At 49.4% G+C, this 22,505-nt stretch overlaps 1 pseudogene; it reads right to left on the bottom strand.

Annotated features, from left to right (window-relative positions):
* Positions 1-1,304: 1,304 nt before the first annotated feature.
* LOC123345326 overlaps positions 1,305-22,505 on the bottom strand; it is a 33,950-nt pseudogene continuing 12,749 nt past the window's right edge.

The following is a 22,505-nucleotide window of genomic DNA, read 5'->3' as shown; positions in this document are numbered from 1 at the left end:
GAGGGGTCCTGGCCGTATTTCCAAGCTCTGCTGTATCCTGCATTACTGTGTCCAATAAACCTTCTGTTTTACTGGCTGGCTGAGAGTCACTGTGGGTCCCAGGAAGAGGGGTGCAGGACCAGACTCCCCCACACTCCGTGACACTAACGCATCACCTTTAAAACAAAAAATAGTCTTAGCAATGCCATGTAATGTGCCTCTCCTTATGCTCTGCTCAGCTAACTCTTCTAAAAATTAGGTTCAATTGGTAATTTCAAGGAATTAGACCAATTGGCCACTATTTTTACAGAAAGGGGACAGATAGCTCAGTGGTTTGAGCATTGGTCTACTAAACCCCTGATTGTGAGTTCAATCCTTGATGGGGCTGCTTAGGGATCTAGGGTAAAAATCAGTACTTGGTCCTGCTAGTGAAGGTAGTGGGTTAGGCTCAATGACTGGTCCCTTCCAGTTGTAGGAGATAGGTAGATCTCTATTTATTATTATTTAGCTTTCCAGAAGGTGGTGGACAGAACTGAGGAATTGTGATGGATTTCCTGCAGTAACTTTTTTTTCTTTGTACTCTAAACCTCACATGACAACAAAAATATCACCCTTTCGACTGATTTATGGCAGAGAAGAAAGGTTTCCCAAGAAAGCTTCACCAAATTTCATGTTGTGTGTCATTAAGTAGCAGCATCTTTAATACAATTAAGTTAATTTGTGGTGATTCAGTAAAGGAATACAACCCCTTCTCTATTTCTTTATCGAACTACATTTGTTGTGTCCTTATAACCAAGAACACAAAGAGCCCGGCAGTACATTGAAATCAACAATGGACACTGACAGTGCATTGCCTGCAAATAATATTTCTAAAGAAAAATAAACTAAAAAATGGAGATTGTAGAAGAGATTTCTATTGATAGCATTTGAGGCTGGGGATGGTGTTTTGTTAATTGATGTGAGAAAAAGAAAGGAAAGGTCATATCTTGATTACCAATTATAAGTAGCTAGAAAGTTAAAAATTATATGAATTAATGCAGACAGAAGCTTAAAGAATATTATATAATCTTGTGTGAGTTTACTTAAATATATTGCTTAATTAATTCGATCATTTTTTCACCTATTAATTTTCAAAGGTGTAGTGCAGGAGGTGGGTGTATGCGCCCTGCCTGCCAGAGAACCAGTGAAGACAATAAAGAGAGGGGGGGAGAGAGAGAGAGCAGCTGCACATGTGTAGTTGTGATGTTTATGACACACCTGTGCTGTACATTGTCACTGAACAACCCAGTCTGACAATTTAATCGTTTATTTTGTTAAGATAAATATTTTGGATTTCTTGAAATTCCACAGTTGAAATACAAATGAGGTTATTTAGAGAAGTTAAACTTCAATATAGATTTGAGGAAAGAATAAAAAAATAAATGTAAATAATTCCATGTCTAAAAATATGTTTAGATGCTTGTTTTTGAAATAGAGTTGAAATGAAAATTAAAATATTCTTGTATCTACACCTTGTTGCAATAATATTTTCTAAATTAGAATAATCTTCTTTCATTCATATTTTACATTGAGATTTCACAGAGGTACTACATTTCTGATAGGAGTGAATCACCCCCATGCACCACCATCTGCTACCCCTGGGGCAGGGGACGGGAAAGGTGGGGGCTGGGGGTTCCCAGGTGTCTGGTTTTTGACTGGAACCTCCAGTTGAAAAGGGAAACTGGCAGTGTATTGTCAGCACAGGAAGTCCAATTGCTGCAGCAATTGGCCTCCCCCACTGGGGGCGGGAAGAGCAGCATGGCTGGGAGGGGCCAGTCTGTGCCGCGGGGTCACTGTCAGGGACAGAGATTCCCTCCGGCCTGAGCTGGGACTGGGCAGATTTTCAGGGGAGCCACCTTTTTACCCCAGCGACAGGGATGGAAATAAGGGCGGAGCGCCCCGGAGAAGGTGCCAGTGAAAGTGAAGAGATGGGACCTGTCAGTCACATTGTAAAACGAGACCTCACCCGCCTCATAGTCCAGGAAAATCCCCACCCGGCTGGGCCTGATGCTCATGGGGAGGGAGGTCTTGGGGTGGGTACTGGCCTTGTACATCCCCCCCCTCAGCCACATGACCCAGTATCCATTCCTAGGTGTGTACGTGACCTTCCCCTTCCTGCGCACAGATTCCTTACAAACTCCCAGGTCCCAGCGTAGCTTGTCTCCCACATCCACCTCCCAGTAGTGCCTCCCACCCGTGAACTGCTCAGTTCCGAGGACACAGAAACAATGATCAAATCTCTCAGGATTGTCGTGCAGATCCTGGCATGTGTCTCCGCGTCTCACACATTTCCGATCCTCAGACAGGACGAGCCAGGGATTTGCCGTGTCTGGATCCAGCGTCACGTCCACTGAGGAGAGAGTCACAGAGTCAGAGCCGGGGGGCAGGGGCTGGTCACTGGGATCAAAGGGAAATTAACCTGCGCCCCTGTTAATCACTGGGGGGAGGGGTTGTTGCCTGAGGGGAGTCAGGGCTCGGTCTGCCTGTGAGGAGACAATGAAAGGGCAGGAGAAGCAGGAGAGGGGTGAGAAGGTGTCATTGGGGGCAGGGGTGGGAGGGGACAGGCTGATGGTAGGAGAGGAAAGGGGAGGGGAGGTGACAGGAGTAGAGGGGAAGGGGCAAAGAGGAGGGGCAGGCACAAGGGCATGGGCGGGGGGGAAGAGGAGCAGGCACCAGGAGGACAGTGGGGGGTGGGAAGGAAAAGTTCCCAGGGGCTGCAGGAGCTAGGGCATGGGCAGTCACCAGTGGCTGAAGGAGGGCAAGAAGAGCAGCAATGCTGCTGGGGGAGGGGCAGGCACCAGGAGAACAATGAGCAAAAGGAGATGTTGGAGGTAGAGGGGGGCAAGGGAAGAGGTGAGCACCAGAGGGGCAGGGGGAGGGGCAGGTGATGGGGGACTGAAGAGGGAAAAGGAAGGGGTAGACAAAAGGAGGGAAGGGGCAGGTGGAGTGTGTGCCAGGAGAGGAAAGGGTAAGGGAGGGGCAGGTGCCAGGGAAGATGAAGGGGGGCAAGAGGGAGGTGAAGGGACCAGGCCCCAGGGAATCTCTGTTGCTTTGGAGCCGTGTGTGGCTGGTTTGTTACTAAGAGCAGGTTGGTGCCATCCCCACACACACTGATAATCGAATCTCTCAGGATTGTCAGGCAGATCCTGGCATGTGTCTCTGCGTCTCACATGTTTCCAATCCTCAGAAAGGATCCTGCCCCCTCCATCTGGGAGAAGCTGCACCATGGGCCAGTCCCAGTTCAGACCCGCATCTGCACTAGGGGTTTGCAGTGGGGCACTGACATGGCTGAGACACTGCTGTGCCAGGGGCCATAACCCCTCCCCTCACTGGGGTTATGGATCAATAATTACAGGGTCACTGGAGCAGAGGAGCTGGACTCTGGGCTCCCAGGTAGGGGCCTGACCCACTAGGCTGCAGAGTCATTCTCACTCCCAAACTCTTGCCCAGTGCCCATGGCAGTGTTTAGACACAGGGGGACATTTTCAGCAGGAGAGATTGAGGGAGCCCCACATCAGACACCTGGAGCGCAGCGGTTCCAGCCCTCACCTGAGGGCGTGAGACCCACATTCCAATTCTTTCCCACATCATCCAGGGGGATTGAACCTGGGGCTCCCAGCTGAGGGCCCAGCCACTGGGCTAAAGACTACAAGGGAAGAGGTGGCACCTTTTTGTGTTCATTGAAACTATTCAGCAAACTTGACATGGACTCAGGAATAATTTCAGTCGATCCAATTTATAATTTTTCAGCAAATAAACTATTTACCACCAAAATTACCCCCAGCTCTATTTCAAATGTGTTCCAGCAATTTAGGAGCCCAAATCCCAGTGATTTGCATTGAGCGACTGTCAACATCCCCAGAAACGCACTGGTACGAGCAGGCCAGGCTCAGGACATTAGTTATGAAACACTCCAGAGCCGCTGTTAAATTTGCCCTTGGTAGAAACATTTCCCCTTGGGCTCCCATAGCTCTTTTACTGAAGGCGGCAGGGAAAAAGATATGGCCAGTAATAATTAGTGACACTAATAAGGAGCTAGTCTGAATGAAAGAGAACTTAAAAGAGACTAGTTGAAGATTTATGTGAATTCAGATGACATTTTTACCTGCTAGCCATGGACTATTTTTCCAGGTGTATAGAAATAGTGTACTTGAAAGATGTAACACACCAGAGTGTTATAGAGCAATTGACGTGCACTTTTGGTCATTTCAGGGTTCCAGAAGAACTTGCGACAGAGCATGGACCACAATTCACTGACGTAGAATTTAATTTATCCAAACAAAATATGATCTTCCTCATGTTACGAGAAGCCCATATTACTCGCAAGCGAATGGAGAGGCTGAGAGCTGTGCAGACAGCCAAGAATATCCTTCAGTAGGAAGATCCATTCTTTCCTCTACTGAGTTATAGATCAACACCAATAGCAGCTACTGGATATAGTGCAGCACAACTCTTGATGGTAAGATAGCTCAGAACAACCCTCCCAACTTTGGAAAACAATCTGTCTCTGAAGTTGTCAGATGCAGAGAGTAGCCAAATCAAATAAAGACAAAAAGAGCTTGTGAACACTTCTACAACAGACATCATGCAGAAAACTACCAGGCCTAGAACCCGGTGACCATGTTTGTGCCAAACTGGATGGAGAAAAAGAATGGAATACTCCAGCTGTTGTGCAGTAAAAGAATTCAACACCCAGATTGTATGTGATCCAGACCAAGAGAAGAGAGTTCAACAGAAACTGTCAACATCTACAGTTTGTTCCTCAGAAAGAACAATCAACTGAGGAAACTCTACAGATGGTGGATGCAGAACAAGAAGATGACTCAAGGATTCCAGACAAACCATAGTCAGTCGGTGGAACTAATGGACAGCCAGATGACCAAGCTATTACCTGTTCGGGTCATGTAATTAGAACACCAGCACCATTCAGAGACACCTAACAGACTGATCCGCACTGAACTTCAAAGACAGTCTGATAACGGAAATATTATAAATGGTAGGAATGTAGAACTTAAAGGGGGAGATGGAATGGAACGCTAAACTGTATTATGCTGTTGTGACATTATGACTGTGATATAATATCTCATTGAAAGATGACAGGGCCAGAAAGAGTTAATTAACTCATAGACTGACCTGACCCATGGGTGAACCTTGAGGACGGGTTAGGAAGATATGTAAATGACTAGAGCTTTGAAATGCAAGTCTGCATTGTTAGAGGTAGAAGGGGAGATGTTTGCTCAGGTCTTGTGATGTCAGCAAACAAGTCTTGTCTATTGCTATAGTTTTAATTCAAAGATCAATAAAAGGAATATTAACATTTATGATGATACTTGAGTGAAATAGTATTATTGTCTATGTGTCTCTTTGAAGGTTGTGCTAACCTGTATCTGAACTGTTTAATGGATAAATTACTCTGTGCTAATTGCCAGGATGTTTGGGAGAAGGAGTTAAGCCTATTGTTTTCTCAGGCCGAAAGGCTGTTGGAAATGTATAAGAAGCCTGGGACACGATCCTTCTTCATCTCAGATCTGCTTTGGGTTTCAAGAGGGGGAAACCTTAAGCCATAAGGATTGAGATCCCCAGTCATTGACTGGAGCCACCCTGAATATGGACATTGGACTATAACCTATGGACTATTTCTAAAAGGACTTTTGGCAACTACAAGCTCATCTCTGCTGTGTATCTAAACGTCAAGAATTGAATTCAAGTCTCTCTGTAGATTAATCTTTTAACCAACACTCTCTCTCTTTTCTTTTTTAATAAATTTTAGCTTAGTTAATAAGAATTGACTATAGCGTGTATTTTGGGTAAGATCTAAGTTATAATTGGACCTGGGTATGTGGCTGATCCTTTGGGATTGGAAGAACCTTTTCTTTTATATGATGAAGTAAGATTCTTAGGAATCATCATCATATCTGACAGGTGTGTCTGGACGGAGGCCTGAGGCTGGGCACTTTAAGGGAACTGCGTGGTTTGGACTTCTTAGTGACCAGTGAGGTACTGTAGAAGCTGTTTTGTGCTGGTTGGTAAATCTAAGTATTGGAATAACCACCAGCATTTGGGGTTTGTCTGCCCCGTTTGGTTTGCAGTTCACCCTGATTAAGTGACCTCAGCTGGCTCCCACGGGCAGCACCGTCACAGCTGTTCATCCCTAGGTAGTGCTGTGTGTAAAATACCATATTTAAGCTGACCTCAGCCATACTTGGCACAGCATTAAAGGATTTTGTGATACATCTGGTGTGTATCTGGCTGAGAGGGAAGCTCTGTAGCCAGCCCATATCTGCTACATGACCATCACAGTCAGGGCCGGCTCTAGACCCCAGCGCGCCAAGCGCGCGCTTGGTGCAGCATGCCACCGGGAGGGCGGCAGGCGGCTCCGGTGGACCTCCCGCAGGCATGCCTGCGGAGGGTCCGGTCGTCCGGCAGCTCCGGTGGACCTGCCACAGGCATGCCTGCGGAGGGTCCGCTGGTCCCGCAGCTCGGGTGGATCTCCCGCAGGCATGCCTGCGGATGGTCCACCGGAGCCGCGGGACCAGCGGACCCTCCGCAGGCACGTCTGCAGGAGGTCCACTGGAGCCGTGGGACCGGCGACCGCCAGAGCGCCTCACGCGGTGTGCCGCCCTCCTTGGGGCGGCGCAATTGCTAGAGCCACCCCTGATCACAGTAATGATGAAAGTCCAGTGCTACTAACTACCTCTGCTATGGCCAAAGAGTTCTTCTGAACTATGACATGCTGAAGACTATGGGGGATTTTACCCACGACATGTGCTACATAGACAGTTAGGGAATCAAACTCCTGGACTCTTCATACTTCAGTGGTGAGAATAAAATTATGGCCAAGGGCCTTGCAGATTTCCTTGTAGCAGCAGGACAGGAAATACCCTCCCACCTCACCCTGGCTGCAGAACATAACCAAATGTCAGCCATGGTCAAGCCTCCCTTTGAATACAGGTTGGCTCTGGGGGTGAGGGGGGGGGGAATGTATCAAGAGGACTGGCCCTTTTAGGGGAGTCAGGGACCAGACTACCTGTGACAAGCCCCTGTAAGGGAGAATGAGACAACCCAGACCAACCTGGAAGTAATTAAATCCCTGGGTGGCTAGTTGGCAGCGAAACAACTAATGAGGCTGATAAAAGGTTACCAGGGCTCAGCTGAAGGGACCCTAGGGACAGGAAGCTGCTGAGGAGAGAAGCTCCCAGGAGAGCTCACCAGAGCAAGGAGCCTGGACGGGGTCCCCTAGAGCAGTGCTCCCCAAACTGTGGGTCGTGCCCCCCTAGAGGATGTGGAGGAACATTTGGGGGGCATGGCAGGGCCTGGAGAAGCCCCCATGGGTGGCAGGAAGGAAATGCCACCCAGCCCTGATCTGCCTCCAGCTCCACTCCGGCCCCATCCTAAGCCCCAGCTGCAGCTCCGGCCCCAGTTCCTCCACCCACTCCTGGCTCTGCTCCAGGCTGCCACCCCAGCTGCAGCTCCAGCCCCAACCGTGGTTCCACCCCCAGCCGAAGCCCCCAGCTTCTGGCCCCAGCTCCCGGCCCCAACTGCAGCCCCAGCTGCAACAGCAGCTTTGCTCCCGGCTGAAGCCCGCAGCTCTCGGTCTCAACTGCGGATCCACTCCCAGCCACAGACCCCGGCTCCTGGCCCCAGTTGCAGCCCTGTTCCTGGCCCAGCTCCCGGCCCAGCTCCCGACCGCAGCTCCCGGGGTGGGGGCGCAAACCAGGTAAGGGAGGGCATGACCAAAAAAGTTTGGAGACCACTTCCATAGACAGAGAAGCTCCCCCTAACGGTGAGGAGCTGCCAGAGATGACAATGACAGCAGCAACTGCAGCAGGACAGAACCCTGGAGAGCTGCCCCCAGCTGGAGAAAGTGGATGCAGAGAATAAAGACACAGTCTGAAATGGACCCAGCTCCAGGAGGGAGGGCTGGAGTCATCTGATTCCACGATGGAAACTAATCCAAGCCCAGCTCTGGGAAGGACTGAGGTCTCCTGACTTGAGGACAGTGAGGAGCTTGAATGAGAGCTGGAAGCTGGAGCAGAGTGAAGGAAAAGATTTTATTTTGAGGTTTACTTGGATCCCAGGATGAGACTTTTCTCTCAGATCTTTTAGACTGTGAGGCACAATTTAAGTAGTGCTGAAGAGGGTAAACTGAGGCACGATGCTTGCCAAGATACCCTGAAATGACTGAGGGTAGTACCTGAGGGCGCCATCCCATGATGCATGTACAAAATTAAAACCCTTTTAACAGAACTGATGCCCCTTCCCCATGCAGACAGAGCCTCTCTCTCTTCAGTCTGTCTGTCCCTCACCGCAGCATCAGACCCCAACAGAGCCTTCATCACAGAGTGGGAACCTGGACCGAACACAGCACAGGGGTTTGGGCACCCACCTGGCTTCCAGTGTCCCTGTTCCAGCTCCCAGGCTGCTCCCCCACAGCCTCCAGATCCCCCCGACCTCAGGCTGCCTCTGCCCTGTCCTGTTCCCTGGGGGTGACCCAGGCCCAGCATGGAGCCATCAGGGTCACTACAATACTGTCTACCACCCCCAGAAGACAGGCACAGGATGGGCTCAGGGAGGGGCTGGCCCCACAATGGGACCCTCGTGCGCCAACCCCCAATGCTTGCTGCTGCCCTTGCTGGGCCTTGTCTGCACTCAGACCAGGAGCCCTGTGGGGCTGGCAGCCCTTTGTTCTGTCTCTGCAGTACCTGGCTCACCCATGGGCACTATATCAATAATAACACTCACTGCCCAGTCCCTAAAGGCTGCATGACAGCGTGGGGCCTTCCCCATTGCACATGGGGACCCTGGGGCGCAGGGAGCCCTGGTTACTCTGCCCAACACATTCACCCAGCGACTCCCCCGAGCTGCCGGACCCGGGTCCCTGGGGTCAGAGTGTGGGCAGTCGAGTGGCACTGACTGGCCAGGGCTACTAGGGTGGGTGAAAGGAAAGGGTTAATCCCAGCGCAGTGGCACTTTGCTGCCCAGCCCTAGCTGGTCTCTGCTCTCTGGGTGCAGCACAGGTGTGTGTCTCTGAGCAGCTCCCTGCCCACTCACCCGACATTTGCCCCAGACACAGAGAACCCATGTGCCAAGGGAAGGAGCAGCCCCAGCAGCGCCGCACTGGCCCTGGAACGTGCTGAGCCTGCGAGCGCAGCAACAGAGGCGGTGGCAGAGAGAGAGGCTCAGCCATTGAGAACAGCAGGGTCCCCACTCGCAGGGGCAGGGGCAGCACTGGGACAACAGACCAGATTGGATTAGGGGCTGGGAGCTCTGGCAGCGAGTGTGGTACCAGCACCAACAGCCCAGCTGGTGACCCTGGGCCTGGCTAGCCTGGAGCAGCCAGTGAGTTTCTCAAGGCCTGGGACCCTGCCAAGGAAGGGGCTTCCGGAAGTCGGTGGGGTGACAGGAGGCTTCCCAGGGGTTGGAGAGTCCCTAGAATGAAGCACTGAGGAGCTGGTCTCAGGATTCCAACAGGCTCAGGGGCCAGGGGTGTGAAATAGCCCACAGCACAGCCATGCACAATGGTCATAGACTGTGCTGGGCTGGGCTGGGGGAAATGAGGGGGGAGGGGAACAGGGCTGGCAGGGGTCTGAAATAACCAGAAGGAGCATTTGGCCTTCCTGACTCTAGCCTTCCCCTGCCATTCTGTTCTGATCGCTGCCACCTAACTCTGGCCATCATATAGAAAACAATGGCTAACATGTTAGGTTGTTTTACAAAAACTGATTTAAGTATATGAATGTGCAGTTGGACATTCTGCAGCATCTCTATCTACCTTCCTGGGCTGGGATGTTTGTGACTTTGCTAAATGTATTAATAAACGATTTGTAAATATAAAAGAGTTCCTACAGTGTGAATGTTGCAGCTGTGCACATTGGGGTTCCCAACTATATAATAATTTAAATAACACTGGGCCTGATCTTGGGACAAAAGCCTGTTAACCCTCAAAGTGATAACTGAACATTCTTAAGTAATCAACACAGACTGGGCCCAGACAAAGAAGGAGTTTAGTCTATGAAAGATGCTTATTAGAACATCGTTGAGGGTGAGATATTACCTGTAAACAGTTTCTTAATGTATTAGGCTTAGGCTTGCGTGTTTTGTTATATGTTGCATTGTGACTTACTTTGTTCTGTCTGTTATTACTTGAAACCACTTACATCCTACTTTTTATACTTAATAAAATCACTTTTATAGACTCATAGACTTTAAGGTCAGAAGGGACCATTATGATCATCTAGTCTGACCTCCTGCACAACGCAGGCCACAGAATCCTACCCATCCACTTCTATAACAACCCCTAACCTATGTCTGAGTTATTGAAGTCCTCAAATTGTGGTTTGAAGACCTCAAGCTGCAGAGAATCTTCCAGCAAGTGACCCGTGCCCCATGCTGCAGAGGAAGGTGAAAAACCTCCAGGGCCTCAGCCAATCTGCCCTAGAGGAAAATTCCTTCCCGACCCCAAATATGGCGATCAGTTAAACCCTGAGCATGTGGGCAAGACTCACCAGCCAGCACCCAGGAAGAATTCTTTGTAGTAACTCAGATCCCATCCCATCTAACATCCCATCCCAGACCACTGGGCATACTTGCCTGCTGATAATTTGTCAATTGATCTTTGATTAATTGCCAAAATTAGGCTATCCCATCATACCATCCCTTCCATAAACTTATCAAGCTTGGTCTTAAAGCCAGATATGTCTTTTGCCCCAACTAGTCCCCTTCGAAGGCTGTTCCAGAACTTCACTCCTCTAATGGTTAGAAACCTTCATCTAATTTCAAGTCTAAACTTCCTAGTGTCCAGTTTATATCCATTTGTTCTTGTGTCCACATTGGTACTAAGCTTAAATAATTCCTCTTCCTCCCTGATATTAATCCCTCTGATATATTTATAAAGAGCAATCATATCCCCCCTCAACCTTCTTTTGTTAGGCTAAACAAGCCAAGCTCTTTGAGTCTCCTTTCATAAGATAGGTTTTCCATTCCTTGGATCATCCTAGTAGCCTGTCTCTGAACCTGTTCCAGTTTGAATTCATCCTTCTTAAACATGGGAGACCAGAACTGCACACGGTATTCCAGATGAGGTCTCACCAGTGCCTTGTATAACGGTACTAACACCTCCTTATCTTTGCTGGAAATACCTCACCTGATGCATCCTAAAACTGCATTAGCTTTTTTAATGGCTCATAGTCATCCTGTGATCAACCAATACTCCGAGGTCCTTCTCCTCCTCTGTTATTTCCAACTGATGTGTCCCCAATTTATAACTAAAATTCTTGTTATTAATTCCTAAATGCATGACCTTTCACTTTTCACTATTAAATTTCATTCTATTACTATTACTCCAGTTTACAAGGTCATCCAGATCTTCCTGTATGATAGCCTGGTCCTTCTCTGTGTTATGATATCCCGGTCCTTCTCTCTTTGTTTATTAATAAACTCAGAGTAAGTGATTAATATCTGGGAGAGCAAGCAGCTGTGCAAATCTATTGGTGATATAGAGGATAAAACCATTTATGAATTTTCCCTGTATAAGCTTTATACAGAGTACAATGGATTTATTTGGGGTTTGGATCCCATTGGGAGCTGGGTGTCTGGGTGCTGGAGACAGGTGCTGAGCTATTTTTAGTTAAAGTCTGCAGCTTTGGGGTGTGGCCCAGACCCTGGGTCTGTGTTGCAGCAGGCTAGTGTGTCTGGCTCAACAAGGCAGGGTTCTGGAGTCCCAAGCTGGCAGGGAAAACAGGCTCAGAGATAATTTCAGCACATCAGGTGACAGTCCCAAGGGGATCTCTGTAACCGAACTCGTCACAGCCCCCTCACACACACTGCCATCCCCTTCACTCACTCCATTCCTTGTCCCCACCCCTAGGATCCGCCCTGCCCACCTGACACCTCCTGCTGCTCTCCGTCTACCACCCCCACTCATCTTCTTTCTCCCTTTGTTCCAGGCATAGTGGGAGCTGGTGGGAGAAGGGAACAAACTCCCTGCTGCTGAGTATCATCCAACCACCTCCTCCTCCTTCCTTCCTCAGAACCCCCTGCTCTCATCTGGCTTCCCAGCATCAACTGCCCCACACGCCACCCCTATGCCAGTTTAATTCACACCGACTCACCCGGGCACTGGGCACTAGCACAGTGCATATGTGTAAGGTCCATGTTCTATGGTGGCACATTAGACCCAAGCTCTGCGACAGTCCCCTGGCGTTACGGGGCTCTGCTCTCCAAGCCCTCCCCTGCCACTGCCCCTCCCTGGCCAGTCCAGTGTCTTGTCTGTTATCGGGGTAGTGAACTGATGCTCTTGTGGTTGAAGTGCTGACCTAGGAACCAGCAGATCTAGGCACAGCTTTGCCACAGCAGAGGGTAGTCAGGGCTTGTGGTCCACAGGAGGGGCCTGAGGGGATGATTCTCCTCTTTCCCCTGGGAGTAAGTTTAAGGGCTTTTCTACATGGGGAAAAGCTCTGAGTAGCTAGTGCAGAACAGCTAGTCAGCACTGGCTGCCTGTGTGGACACTCTTATTCCATACCAAGAGTGTCCTTGTCTCATTTGTGTTACTCCACATTGGAAGAAGACAAGTACAGAATATTCCACACTAGCTACGCTGGGCTCTTCCCTGTGAATTCCCCACGCTGACAAGTCGTAAGTGTGGGGAGAGGAGGTTTAAATTACTTATTCCTCACCACAGCAACCCTCCTAGAGCCACCAGCAGCCCCTCTGCCCTCCATCCACTCTGCTATCGCATCCAGCAGGGTCAGGATTGGATAAGCTCATCAACAGGATGTTTCTGCCAAAAATGGTCAGCAGTGAAAGAAACAATTCATTGACTGGAGGCTATATCACAGCAACAGAGAGCAGGAAAACAATTGTCTGTTTGCACCAGATCCCTCCCACCCTCAGCAGGTACCCTAGTGGGGGTGTGAATAAGCAAACCCTCAGACTTTCACAGGGACAATGACATTTTGCCCAACCCCTTAGTTATTGTGAGACCTGTACGAGGACTGAGCAGGGACTGAATACCCCAGGGAAATGGAACTGAGAGTGACTGAAGCAGTATCAGAGTTAGTTACCTGCATAGCTTCGGGCTCTGATGAGTCCTGAAATAATCAGACATGAGAATTTACAGACTCGAAATACAGACTTGACAAGTCACATACTGTGAAAAACAAACTCCACAAACCAGAAACGGAGCTTACCCAGTTCTGCCAGAGGGTCCATGGGAATGAGAGGGGAGAAAAGAGAAAAAAGAACATAAATGAATCAATAGGAGAGATTCTCAATTACATAAATGCCCAGTTCTAAACCCAAATTACATTGGCTTCAGTGGGAATTTTGCCTGAGTAAGGACACCAGCATTACGCTCCTGATCAGTAGTTAGGACTTGTGCTTTATCACACCTGATCCTGCAAACCCTCCCCACAGAAATCAATGGGACTGCACCTGTGAGGATCACTCATGTGAGTCAGGATGGCAGAATGGGGACCATAGTGATAAAGGGTCGGATTCTCTCCCCTGCTCTGATCACTGCGTTCAGGGATGGCGCAGACTGGCAGGAACCATGCGCTGGATATCAGAGAATTCCCCGGGCTTAGGGAGAGCTCAGCTGGGGTAATGCAGCACAGCTGGCTCCTGCGCCAACTCCCCCCGCCTCCATTCTGGTGTAGGAGGCTTGTTGGGGTGGGAGGGGCTGGGGTGTGTGTGCTGGGGCAGAGCAGAGCACAGTCACCAATCTCAGGGACCACAGGCAGCTGGAGCAAATTAGAGCAGCCCCTGGGGCAGCCTGAGAATCAGGAAGCCGTAACCTGCTCCCTCACTGCCCGACCCCCACCCCAAGCAGATCCTGGCACAGCAGAAAATCCGGGTCTCCAGCTCAAAGAACTCTTCTGTTATGTGTTTCCATAATGTGGATGATGCAGGAGTGACCCCAAGAGGTGCTGAGTGCCTGCAACTGCTGCTGGCTTCAGTGGGATTGGACCCATGTGCCTGATCCTACAGCTGTTGTGTGTGGAAGCCAATAGGGCTCAGGGGGCCCAATCCTACTCCAAGCAAACCAATGGTGTGGGAGCCTGTCAGTGGAGAACTCACACGGCTGGGCCCTATTGGTATAAATAATTGTTGTTCTTGTTACAGGGTGTCTGTAGTGTCAGGGAGTGAAGTTTGTTTGTTTGTGTTTACAAGTATTTCCAAGGGTTGAGGTGAAAAATGAAACTCTTAATACTCATATTTCAATACCACAATTTTTCCATCCATTAGTTCTGGATAATATCTGGATTTCCCCTTGTTGTGTACATTACTTGTAACAGTAACACATTAATTTTTTACACTAACATTTATTTGCACACACAGCTCTGAGTGTTCCTTTTCCAATTTAAAGCATAATGAAAACTAATAAAAACACACATCCCTTTCGCTGCCTCGTATTCCGCTGGAAAGTAAAAGACATTGTGAGCTAACATTGAGTCTCAAAATTTAATGCACAATAGTCAAGCTAATAGTGACATCTTCACTGGTGATATGAATGTTTTGCAAGATTTGTCCATAAGACGCTAAGCAGAGCACAGCACAGGAGCCGGCTTCTTATGGAGGCAGGGACCCAACCTGTCTAGAGTTGCCAACTTTCTAATTGAACAAAACCCAACACCTCTTTCCTGAGGCCCCGCCCCTTCCACAAGGCCCTGCGCCCCACTCACTCCATCTCCCCCCTCTCCATTGCTTGTTGTCCCCCACCCTCACCCACTTTCACTGGGCTGGGGCGGGGGGTTGGGGCGAGGAAGGGCGCCAAGGACACAGCGCTAGGTCCTGTACACACACACTCAGGGCCGGGCCCCACTGTGCTAGGTCCCGTACACACATACTCACGGTGGGCCCCACTGCGCTAGGTCCTGTACACATACACACTTAGCACTGGAAGGTGACACAATCCCTACTCCAAAGAGTTTACAATCTGGGCTCCTGACCCTGAAAATATTTATGCCCAGGTCTAACTTTACTCAGAAACCTGCCCCTATTCCCCACCCACCCCTCCAGGTACTGCCCCATCTCCCTCCTCCCACAAAACTCCCTGTACAATGAATGGGGAGAAGCAGGCACCTTAGAATGGGATTCACAAAACCCAGTGTGCTAGGAGCCATGTAAGCCAGCCAATGGGAGATGGTGACAAGAGGGATATGTGCTAAGTCCCTCCCCTTTTAGGAGTTTAGAGCCTCTCTCTCAGCAATTCACAGCCAGGAGCCTCTTTTCTGGAGCCAGTGGCTTAGGCACCTGAGTGTGTCTTGTGTGACAGAGCAAGGCACCTGTTGTGCTCCACACAAGATGGCCTAGGGGTTAAAGACTGATTCTCAATTAATATTTTATTGAAATGTAACAACTTGAACAAAAGAGACTGAAGGAGACTCACATCAGAATGTCCCACAGCCCAGTGCTTAGAGCATTCTCCTGAGAGGTGGGAGATCCCTGTTCAAATCCTTTCTCTTCATCTCACAGAGAGGGGGAACCTAAACCAGAGTCTCCCACATCCCAGCTGGGCACTGTAACATAAGAACGGCCATACTGGGTCAGACCAATGGTCCATCAAGTCCAGTAAACTGTCTTCTGACAGTAGCCAATGCCAGGTGCCCCAGAGAGAATGAACAGAACAGGTGATCATCAAGTGATCCATGCCCTGTCACCCAATCCCAGCTTCTGGCAAACGCTGTAGTGTAGTGTTGGGTGTCATCTGGGCACCTCTATTGGATCAGACCCCATGGGTGAGACAGGTGCTCCTCCACCAATCTTCCCCTAGTTTGGGTGTCGCTCTGGGGCACAGGAGGGAGACAGGTCCCCAGACATCTAGAGTGAGGCAGAGGTGAGCTCCATGTGCCACGAGGTAGAAATGTAGACACTGAGAGAACTTTTACAGCAGAGATTTATGCTGCAAGGTGGAGCTGAGGGTGAAATCCTGCCCCCTTCCACATTACTAGTATATGGAAGGGCCAGAACACAGGGGAATCCCGTCTGAGGATCCTGTTAAATACTGAACAAGTCTCTCTGGGTTCATATACACTAAAAAAAAACCCCTCAGCAGTGGGTCTTAGAGCCTGGGTCAACTGTCTCAGGATTATGAGGCTCACAGTATGGGGCGGAAAAAGAGCAGTGTAGACATTCCCACTCAGGCTGGCAGCTGGACTCTGAAACCCAGCAAGGCGGGAGTGTCACAGAGCCTGGATTCCAGCCTGAGCAGGAATGTCCACATTGCTAATATTTAGCCCTGCAGCGCGACCCCCAGTTAGTTGACCCAGGCTCTGAGACTCACAGCCACGGGTGGGTTTTTGCACAGTAGATGTGTCCACAGTCTCCACCAATGAACACGAGTGGCTCTAGCTTTTTTGCTGCCCCAAGCATGGCAGTCGGCGGCACGCCTGCAGGAGGTCCCCGGTCCCACTGATTCGGCGGCATGCCTGCAGGAGGTCCGCCAAATTTCCGCCAAAGCCTGGAGCCACCGCTGGGTATCAGGAGGGCTGCAGGAGAAGAGGTTCAGGGGAAGGGGGAGGTGTGGGAGGGCTGGGGGAGGGTACCAGAGGAGAGGTGCAGGTGAAGGGAGAATACAAGAGGAAGGGGTGCAGTGAAGGAGCGACGGGGGGAGGTACAAGTGGAGGGGCTGTGAGTGGGATGGGGGGGTGCAAGGGCTGAGAGGGACAGGCACTGATAGCTGCTTCCCCAGCCCTGTGCAGGCAGAGCCGAGAGGACAGACACTGACCCCCAGGTGCCCGAGCCGTGGGGGGTCCCCTGGCAGGGCAGTATCCCCCACTGCCCCGCTCAGCGCCGGGCTCTGCCTCTCCCCACCCAGGGCAGGCAGTGCGGGACTGAGGCGGGGGAGGTGCACGGCGGGCTGGGTCCGGGGTCAGGAGGGGGCAGCTCCCTGGCAGCTCGGGCTGCCCAGCCACTTGCCCTGTCAGTGCGCGAGCCGGGATCCGCGCCCCCTGCCCAGCCTGGTGGCGCCCTGCACAGCCCACTCGGGCAGGGAAATGCCGCACTACCCTGGGGAGATTCAGAGCAGAGCAGCAGCGGTGGTAGCGGCAGGACCCCTCCTCCCTCCCTGCATCCTGGGCCCCACTTCTCTCCCTCCCTGGCTCCTCATGCACTCCGGGAGCCCCTCTCGCCACCACAGCCCTGGCTCGGCTCCAGTGGCAGGGCTCTGGCCAGGGCCGGCTCCCGGCTTTTTGCACCTCAAGCCAAAAAAAAAAAAAAAAGGGCTGGAGTGCCGCCCCTTGAAAAGTGCCACCACAAGCACATGCTTGGAGCGCTGGTGCCTAGAGCAGGCCATGTCAATGAAGCTGACCCAGCTGGGCTGGTGTATTCATGCCCCTGGGCTCAAGGTGCCATTTCTGTAATTCCTGAGGGGTTTATTAGGACAAATGGTCCCTTCCCCTTCAGAGCCCGTCTGTGTCAGCACGAGCAGCCCCTGAGCTCCCTGCTTGGGCTCTGGTGCCGATATGGAGGGCTGCAGGGCTAAAACCAAGTTAAAAGTTTTATACTGAGATTCCACAGCATTAAAAGTGACTTTCAATTGAATTAAGTTGGCTCGAGTGGGCTAACTCGACTGACATGACATGAAAACTTCAACCCATCCCATTGGTCCCAGACACTGACCTTTCTGTCTCTCCATCTCAGATTGAAGGATCTCTAGAGGGAGAAAAGGGATAAATGTGAGATTCCCCTTATTGTATTTATAACGGTAACCCCAAAGCTCATGTAACTGTTCCACACACTGACCTTTCTGTCTCTCCATCTCAGATTGAAGGATCTCTAGAGGGAGAAAAGGGATAAATGTGAGATTCCCCTTGTTGTATTTATAACGGTAACCCCACAGCTCATGTAACTGTTCCACACACTGACCTTTCTGCCTCTCCATCTCAGATAGCAGAGTCTCTAGAGGGAGAAAACGGAGAGACATGAGATTCCCCCTGTCGTAGTTATAACGGTAACCCCACAGCTCATGTAACTGTTCCACACACTGACCTTTCTGTCTCTCCATCTCAGATTGAAGGATCTCTAGGGGGAGAAAAGGGAGAGATGTGAGATTTCACCCTGTCATGTTATAACGGTAACCCCACAGCTAAGGTAACTGTTCCAGACACTGACCTTCCTGTCTCTTCATCTCAGATTGCAGAGCCTCTAGAGGGAGAAAAGGGAGAGACATGAGATTCCACCTGTCATATTTATAATGGTAACCCCCAGGGCTGGCTCCAGCTTTTTTGCCACCCCAAGTGGTGAAGAGGAAAAAAACCAAACCAAAACCAAACCGATTGAGCTGCCACCAAAGTTCTACTGAAGAGGAAGAGAGGGAATGAAAGACCCGCTGCCGAATTGCCACCAAAGACCCATACGTGCTGCCCCAACAATGGACGGAGTGCCGCCCCTTTCTATTGGCCACCTCAGGCACCTGCTTCCTTCGCTGCTGCCTAGAGCCGGCCCTGGTAACCCCACAGCTAATGTAACTGTTCCAGACACTGACCTGTCTGTCTCTCCATCTCAGATCGCAGGACCTCTAGAGGGAGAAAAGGGAGACGTGAGATTTCACCCTGTCGTGTTTGGGGATAATGTTAATATCAGTTAATGTAACTGGCCCAGACAGCAGGGTCTCTAGAGAGAGAACACGGCGAGAGGTCATCCATTCACAGATTCCAAGGCCGGAGGAGACCATTGTGATCACCTAGTCTGACCCCTGTGTAACAGAAGCCCCTGGGCTTCCCCACAACAATTTCTAGAGAGGATCTTTTAGAAAAAACATCCAATCTTGATTTAAAAGCTTCCAGTGCTGGAGAATCCACCACAACCCTTGGGAAATTGTTGCAACAGTTCATTAATGGTGAGATTTCACCCTGTCGTGTTTATGAGATAACTCTACTGTCAGTCAATGTAATGGGCCCAGACATTGACCTTTCCTACTCTCCATATCAGGTTGTAGGGTATCTAGGGAGAGAAAAGGGTGAGAGGTGAGATTTCACTCTATTGTGTTTATGGTGCAGTTCCCACTATTCATGTAATTTTTCTGTAATTATGAAAGCGAGGCAGACAGACTGACAGGACACACAGACAGGTCTGTCTCATCATCCCTGCACTCAGCGTCCCTGCTGCCTGGGCCCTGTCACACTCCTGTCTGATCTGGCTGCTCCCCTCTGTGCCCATCCCCTGAACGACCTCAGATCTCCCCAGCTCCTGCCTGTGGGGGTGGGGGAGGGAAGTGAGCGATGGGAATGGGGCACTGACCTGGGCTGGATAAGAGACGGGGTTTGGTTGGCTCCATCCTAGGCCAATTCCTGACCTTGTAGGTGGTATTTGCCCCTGGTCTAATGATAAGTGGTAACAGCTCCTCCTATGGTCTAGTTAGATGGGGGAGGGAGGGAGAATGGGGTGAAGGTGCCTTTCTTTAGCTGGATGCTCAGGTCAGCAGGATCTCAGGCTGAACAAGTCTTAGTGTAGCTAAGGTAACTGCTAACCTGTCCATTTTCACAGCCACTGCTTTGCCCTTCTGCAGCTCCTACTCAGCTAGATGGGTGGGTGCAAGCACCGACTGGGGGGCAGAATTGGCCCTAAAAACCTCCCTCTCTCCTCCTTTGCTTTCTGTTTTTTTCCTGCAAGCAGCCAAGTTATATATGTCGGCACTCCAAGCCCAGCTCACTGAGCCCCACATGGTGTTTCAATCTGAGCAATGCTGATCCCCGTGGAAAAGTTCAGAAGCACATTGAATTGGGATCCTTCAGTGAGATCTGAAGGAATGAAACCTCTTGACACTTCTCAGTTCAGTCAATGTCATAATTTTTTCAGCTCCCTCTTCACCCTCAGCCCGGCTCCCACTGCCTGACACGTCCTCCAAACACTGAATCCCTGTATCTCTTAGGTTTGCCAACCCTCCAGGATTGGCCTGGAATCTCCTGGGATCAGCATCCATGTCCCAGTGACTATTGAAAGCAATCCAGGAGATTTTAATAGGATATTTTTAAAAAATGACATTATGTCATGTTGGGAAAAATATCTCCCGGAATAGGTTCAATCGAAGTTGGCAACCTTAGTAACTCTACTTTTGTTTTTGTTTTTCAGTCAAGCAAGCAAGCAATTTCTCTCTCTCTCTCTCTCTCTCTCACCAAATTCCCCCCTCTTGTTACTTCACCTTTCGCTCTGTGTTGCCTCCAAAAGCAGTAACCGACCAGGGGAAGAAGAACAGCCAGGATCACCCCCAGAGCCACCATCCAAGGATTGACTCGTGGGAAAAACAGCTCTGCAAGAGAAAGTGCCATTGACTTGGGAGCAAACGTGTGCAGAATGAAGGCAGGACACTGTGACAGTGGTGACTCTGTGACTAGTTAAAAGACTCTCACAGGGAAATACACAGGGAGATGTGGCTCCTCTGTGCTTTATTATTAAGCCAATGAAAGTCCAGGCTTTAGCCTGGTTACTGAACGTGGTTAATTAATTGGAGGGGCATGTCGTGGGTAGGGAGGGAATAGGGTGGAGCTCCACTATGCTACAGCAATCCTCCTGTGGCCAATGCTGAATGTATCAGATATATTTAGGATATAGAGGTAAAATATAAATATTAGGGCTGTTGATTAATCACAGCTAACTCACACAATTAATTCAAAAAATTAATCACAATTAATCGCAATTTTAATCTACTGCTAAACAATAGAATACCAACTGAAATTTATTAAATATTTGTGGATGTTCTTCTACATTTTCAATTATAACACAGAATACAAAGTCTACAGCACATGTTGTTCACTTTAAGAACACTTTCCCTGCAGATTTGACAAAGCGCAAAGAAGATACCAATGTGAGATTTCTAAAGACAGCTACAGCACTTGACCCAAGGTTTAAGAATCTGAAGTGCCTTCCAAAATCTGAGAGGGACAAGGTGTGGAGCATGCTTTCAGATGTCTTAAAAGAGCAACACTCCAATGTGGAAACTACTGAACCTGAACCTCCAAAAAGGAAAATCAACCTTCTGCTGGTGGCATCTGACTCAGATGATGAAAATGAGCATGTGCTGGTCCATGCTGCTTTGGATTGTTATCGAGCAGAACACATCATCAGCACGGACGCATGTCCTCTGGAATGGTGGCTGAAGCACGAAGATGAGGTGGGTATTCACACACGAAAGCTCATGCTCCAAAACGTCTGTTAGTCTATAAGGTGCCACAGGATTCTTTGCTATTTTATGAATCTTTAGCGCATCTGGCACGTAAATATTTTGCGATGCTGGCTACAATAGTGCCATGTGAACGGCTGTTCTCACTTTCAGGTGACACTGTAAACAAGAAGCAGGCAGCATTATTTCCTGCAAATGTAAACAAATTTGTGTGTCTGAGTGGACACGAAATAGGACTGAGTGGACTTGTAGACTCTAAAGTTTTACATTGTTTTATTTTTAATGCAGTTTTTTTTGTACATAATTCTACATTTGTAAGTTCAACTTTCATGATAAAGTGATTGCACTTCAGTACTTTTTGTGACCTTCCCCTCTGGTGTTATCTGGACAGGTGATCTGGTAGGTCGCTCCAATCCTTAACTCTGGGAGCCAGCCTTACCCTGCTCTGCTGTGAGAATCCCCACTCCTGGGCTGTTCAGGCACGGCCTCTGGCATGTAAGCTTCTCCCAGCTACTTGCAACCGAATGACCCTAGCCAATATCTCCAGTCCCATACACAACCCTAGGAACCTCCATCTTGCAGTGTCCAGTTATCCCCACTGGATGCTGCAAGCGTATACGAGTTCATCAATGTAACAAAGAAATTGATATGTACCGGGCTTGTTATCCCAAGGGGAGTCTCTGACACGTTTCAGACCAAACACACGGCTTCAGGTAGAATAAATAAACAGATTTATTAACTATAGATAATAAGGTGATAAGTGACAGTCAGCATGGATTTGTCAAAAAGAAATTGTGTCAAACCAACCGGACAGCTTTCTTTGACAGGGTTACAAGCCTTGTGAATAGGGGGGAAGTGGTCAACCTGGTATATCTTGACTTTAGTGAGGCTTTTGATACTGTCTTGTATGAACTTCTCATAAACAAACTAGGGAAATACAACCTAGATGGAGCTACTATAAGGTGGGTGTATAACTGGTTGGAAAACCATTCCCAAAGAGTAGTTAGTGGTTCACAGTCAAGCTGGAAGGGCATATCAAGTGGGGTCCCGCAGGGATCAGTTCTGGGTCTGGTTCTGTTCCATATCTTCATCAATGATTTAGATAATGGTATAGAGAGAACACACATCCAGTTTGCAGATGATACCAAGATGGGAGGGGTTGCAAGTAGTTTGCAGAATAAGATTAAAATTCAAAATGATCTGGGCAAACTGAAGAAATGGTCTGAAGTAAACTGGATGAAATTCAGTAAAAACAAATGCAAAGTACTCCATTTAGGAAGGAACAGTCAGTTGCACACATACAAAATGGGAAATGACTGTCTAGGAAGGAGAACTGCAGAAAGGGATCTGGGGGTCATAGTGGATCACA

The sequence above is a fragment of the Mauremys mutica genome, chromosome 12, assembly GCF_020497125.1.
Source record: "Mauremys mutica isolate MM-2020 ecotype Southern chromosome 12, ASM2049712v1, whole genome shotgun sequence".
NCBI lineage: Eukaryota > Metazoa > Chordata > Testudines > Geoemydidae > Mauremys > Mauremys mutica.
This window is presented reverse-complemented; position numbering and strand designations above follow the sequence as displayed.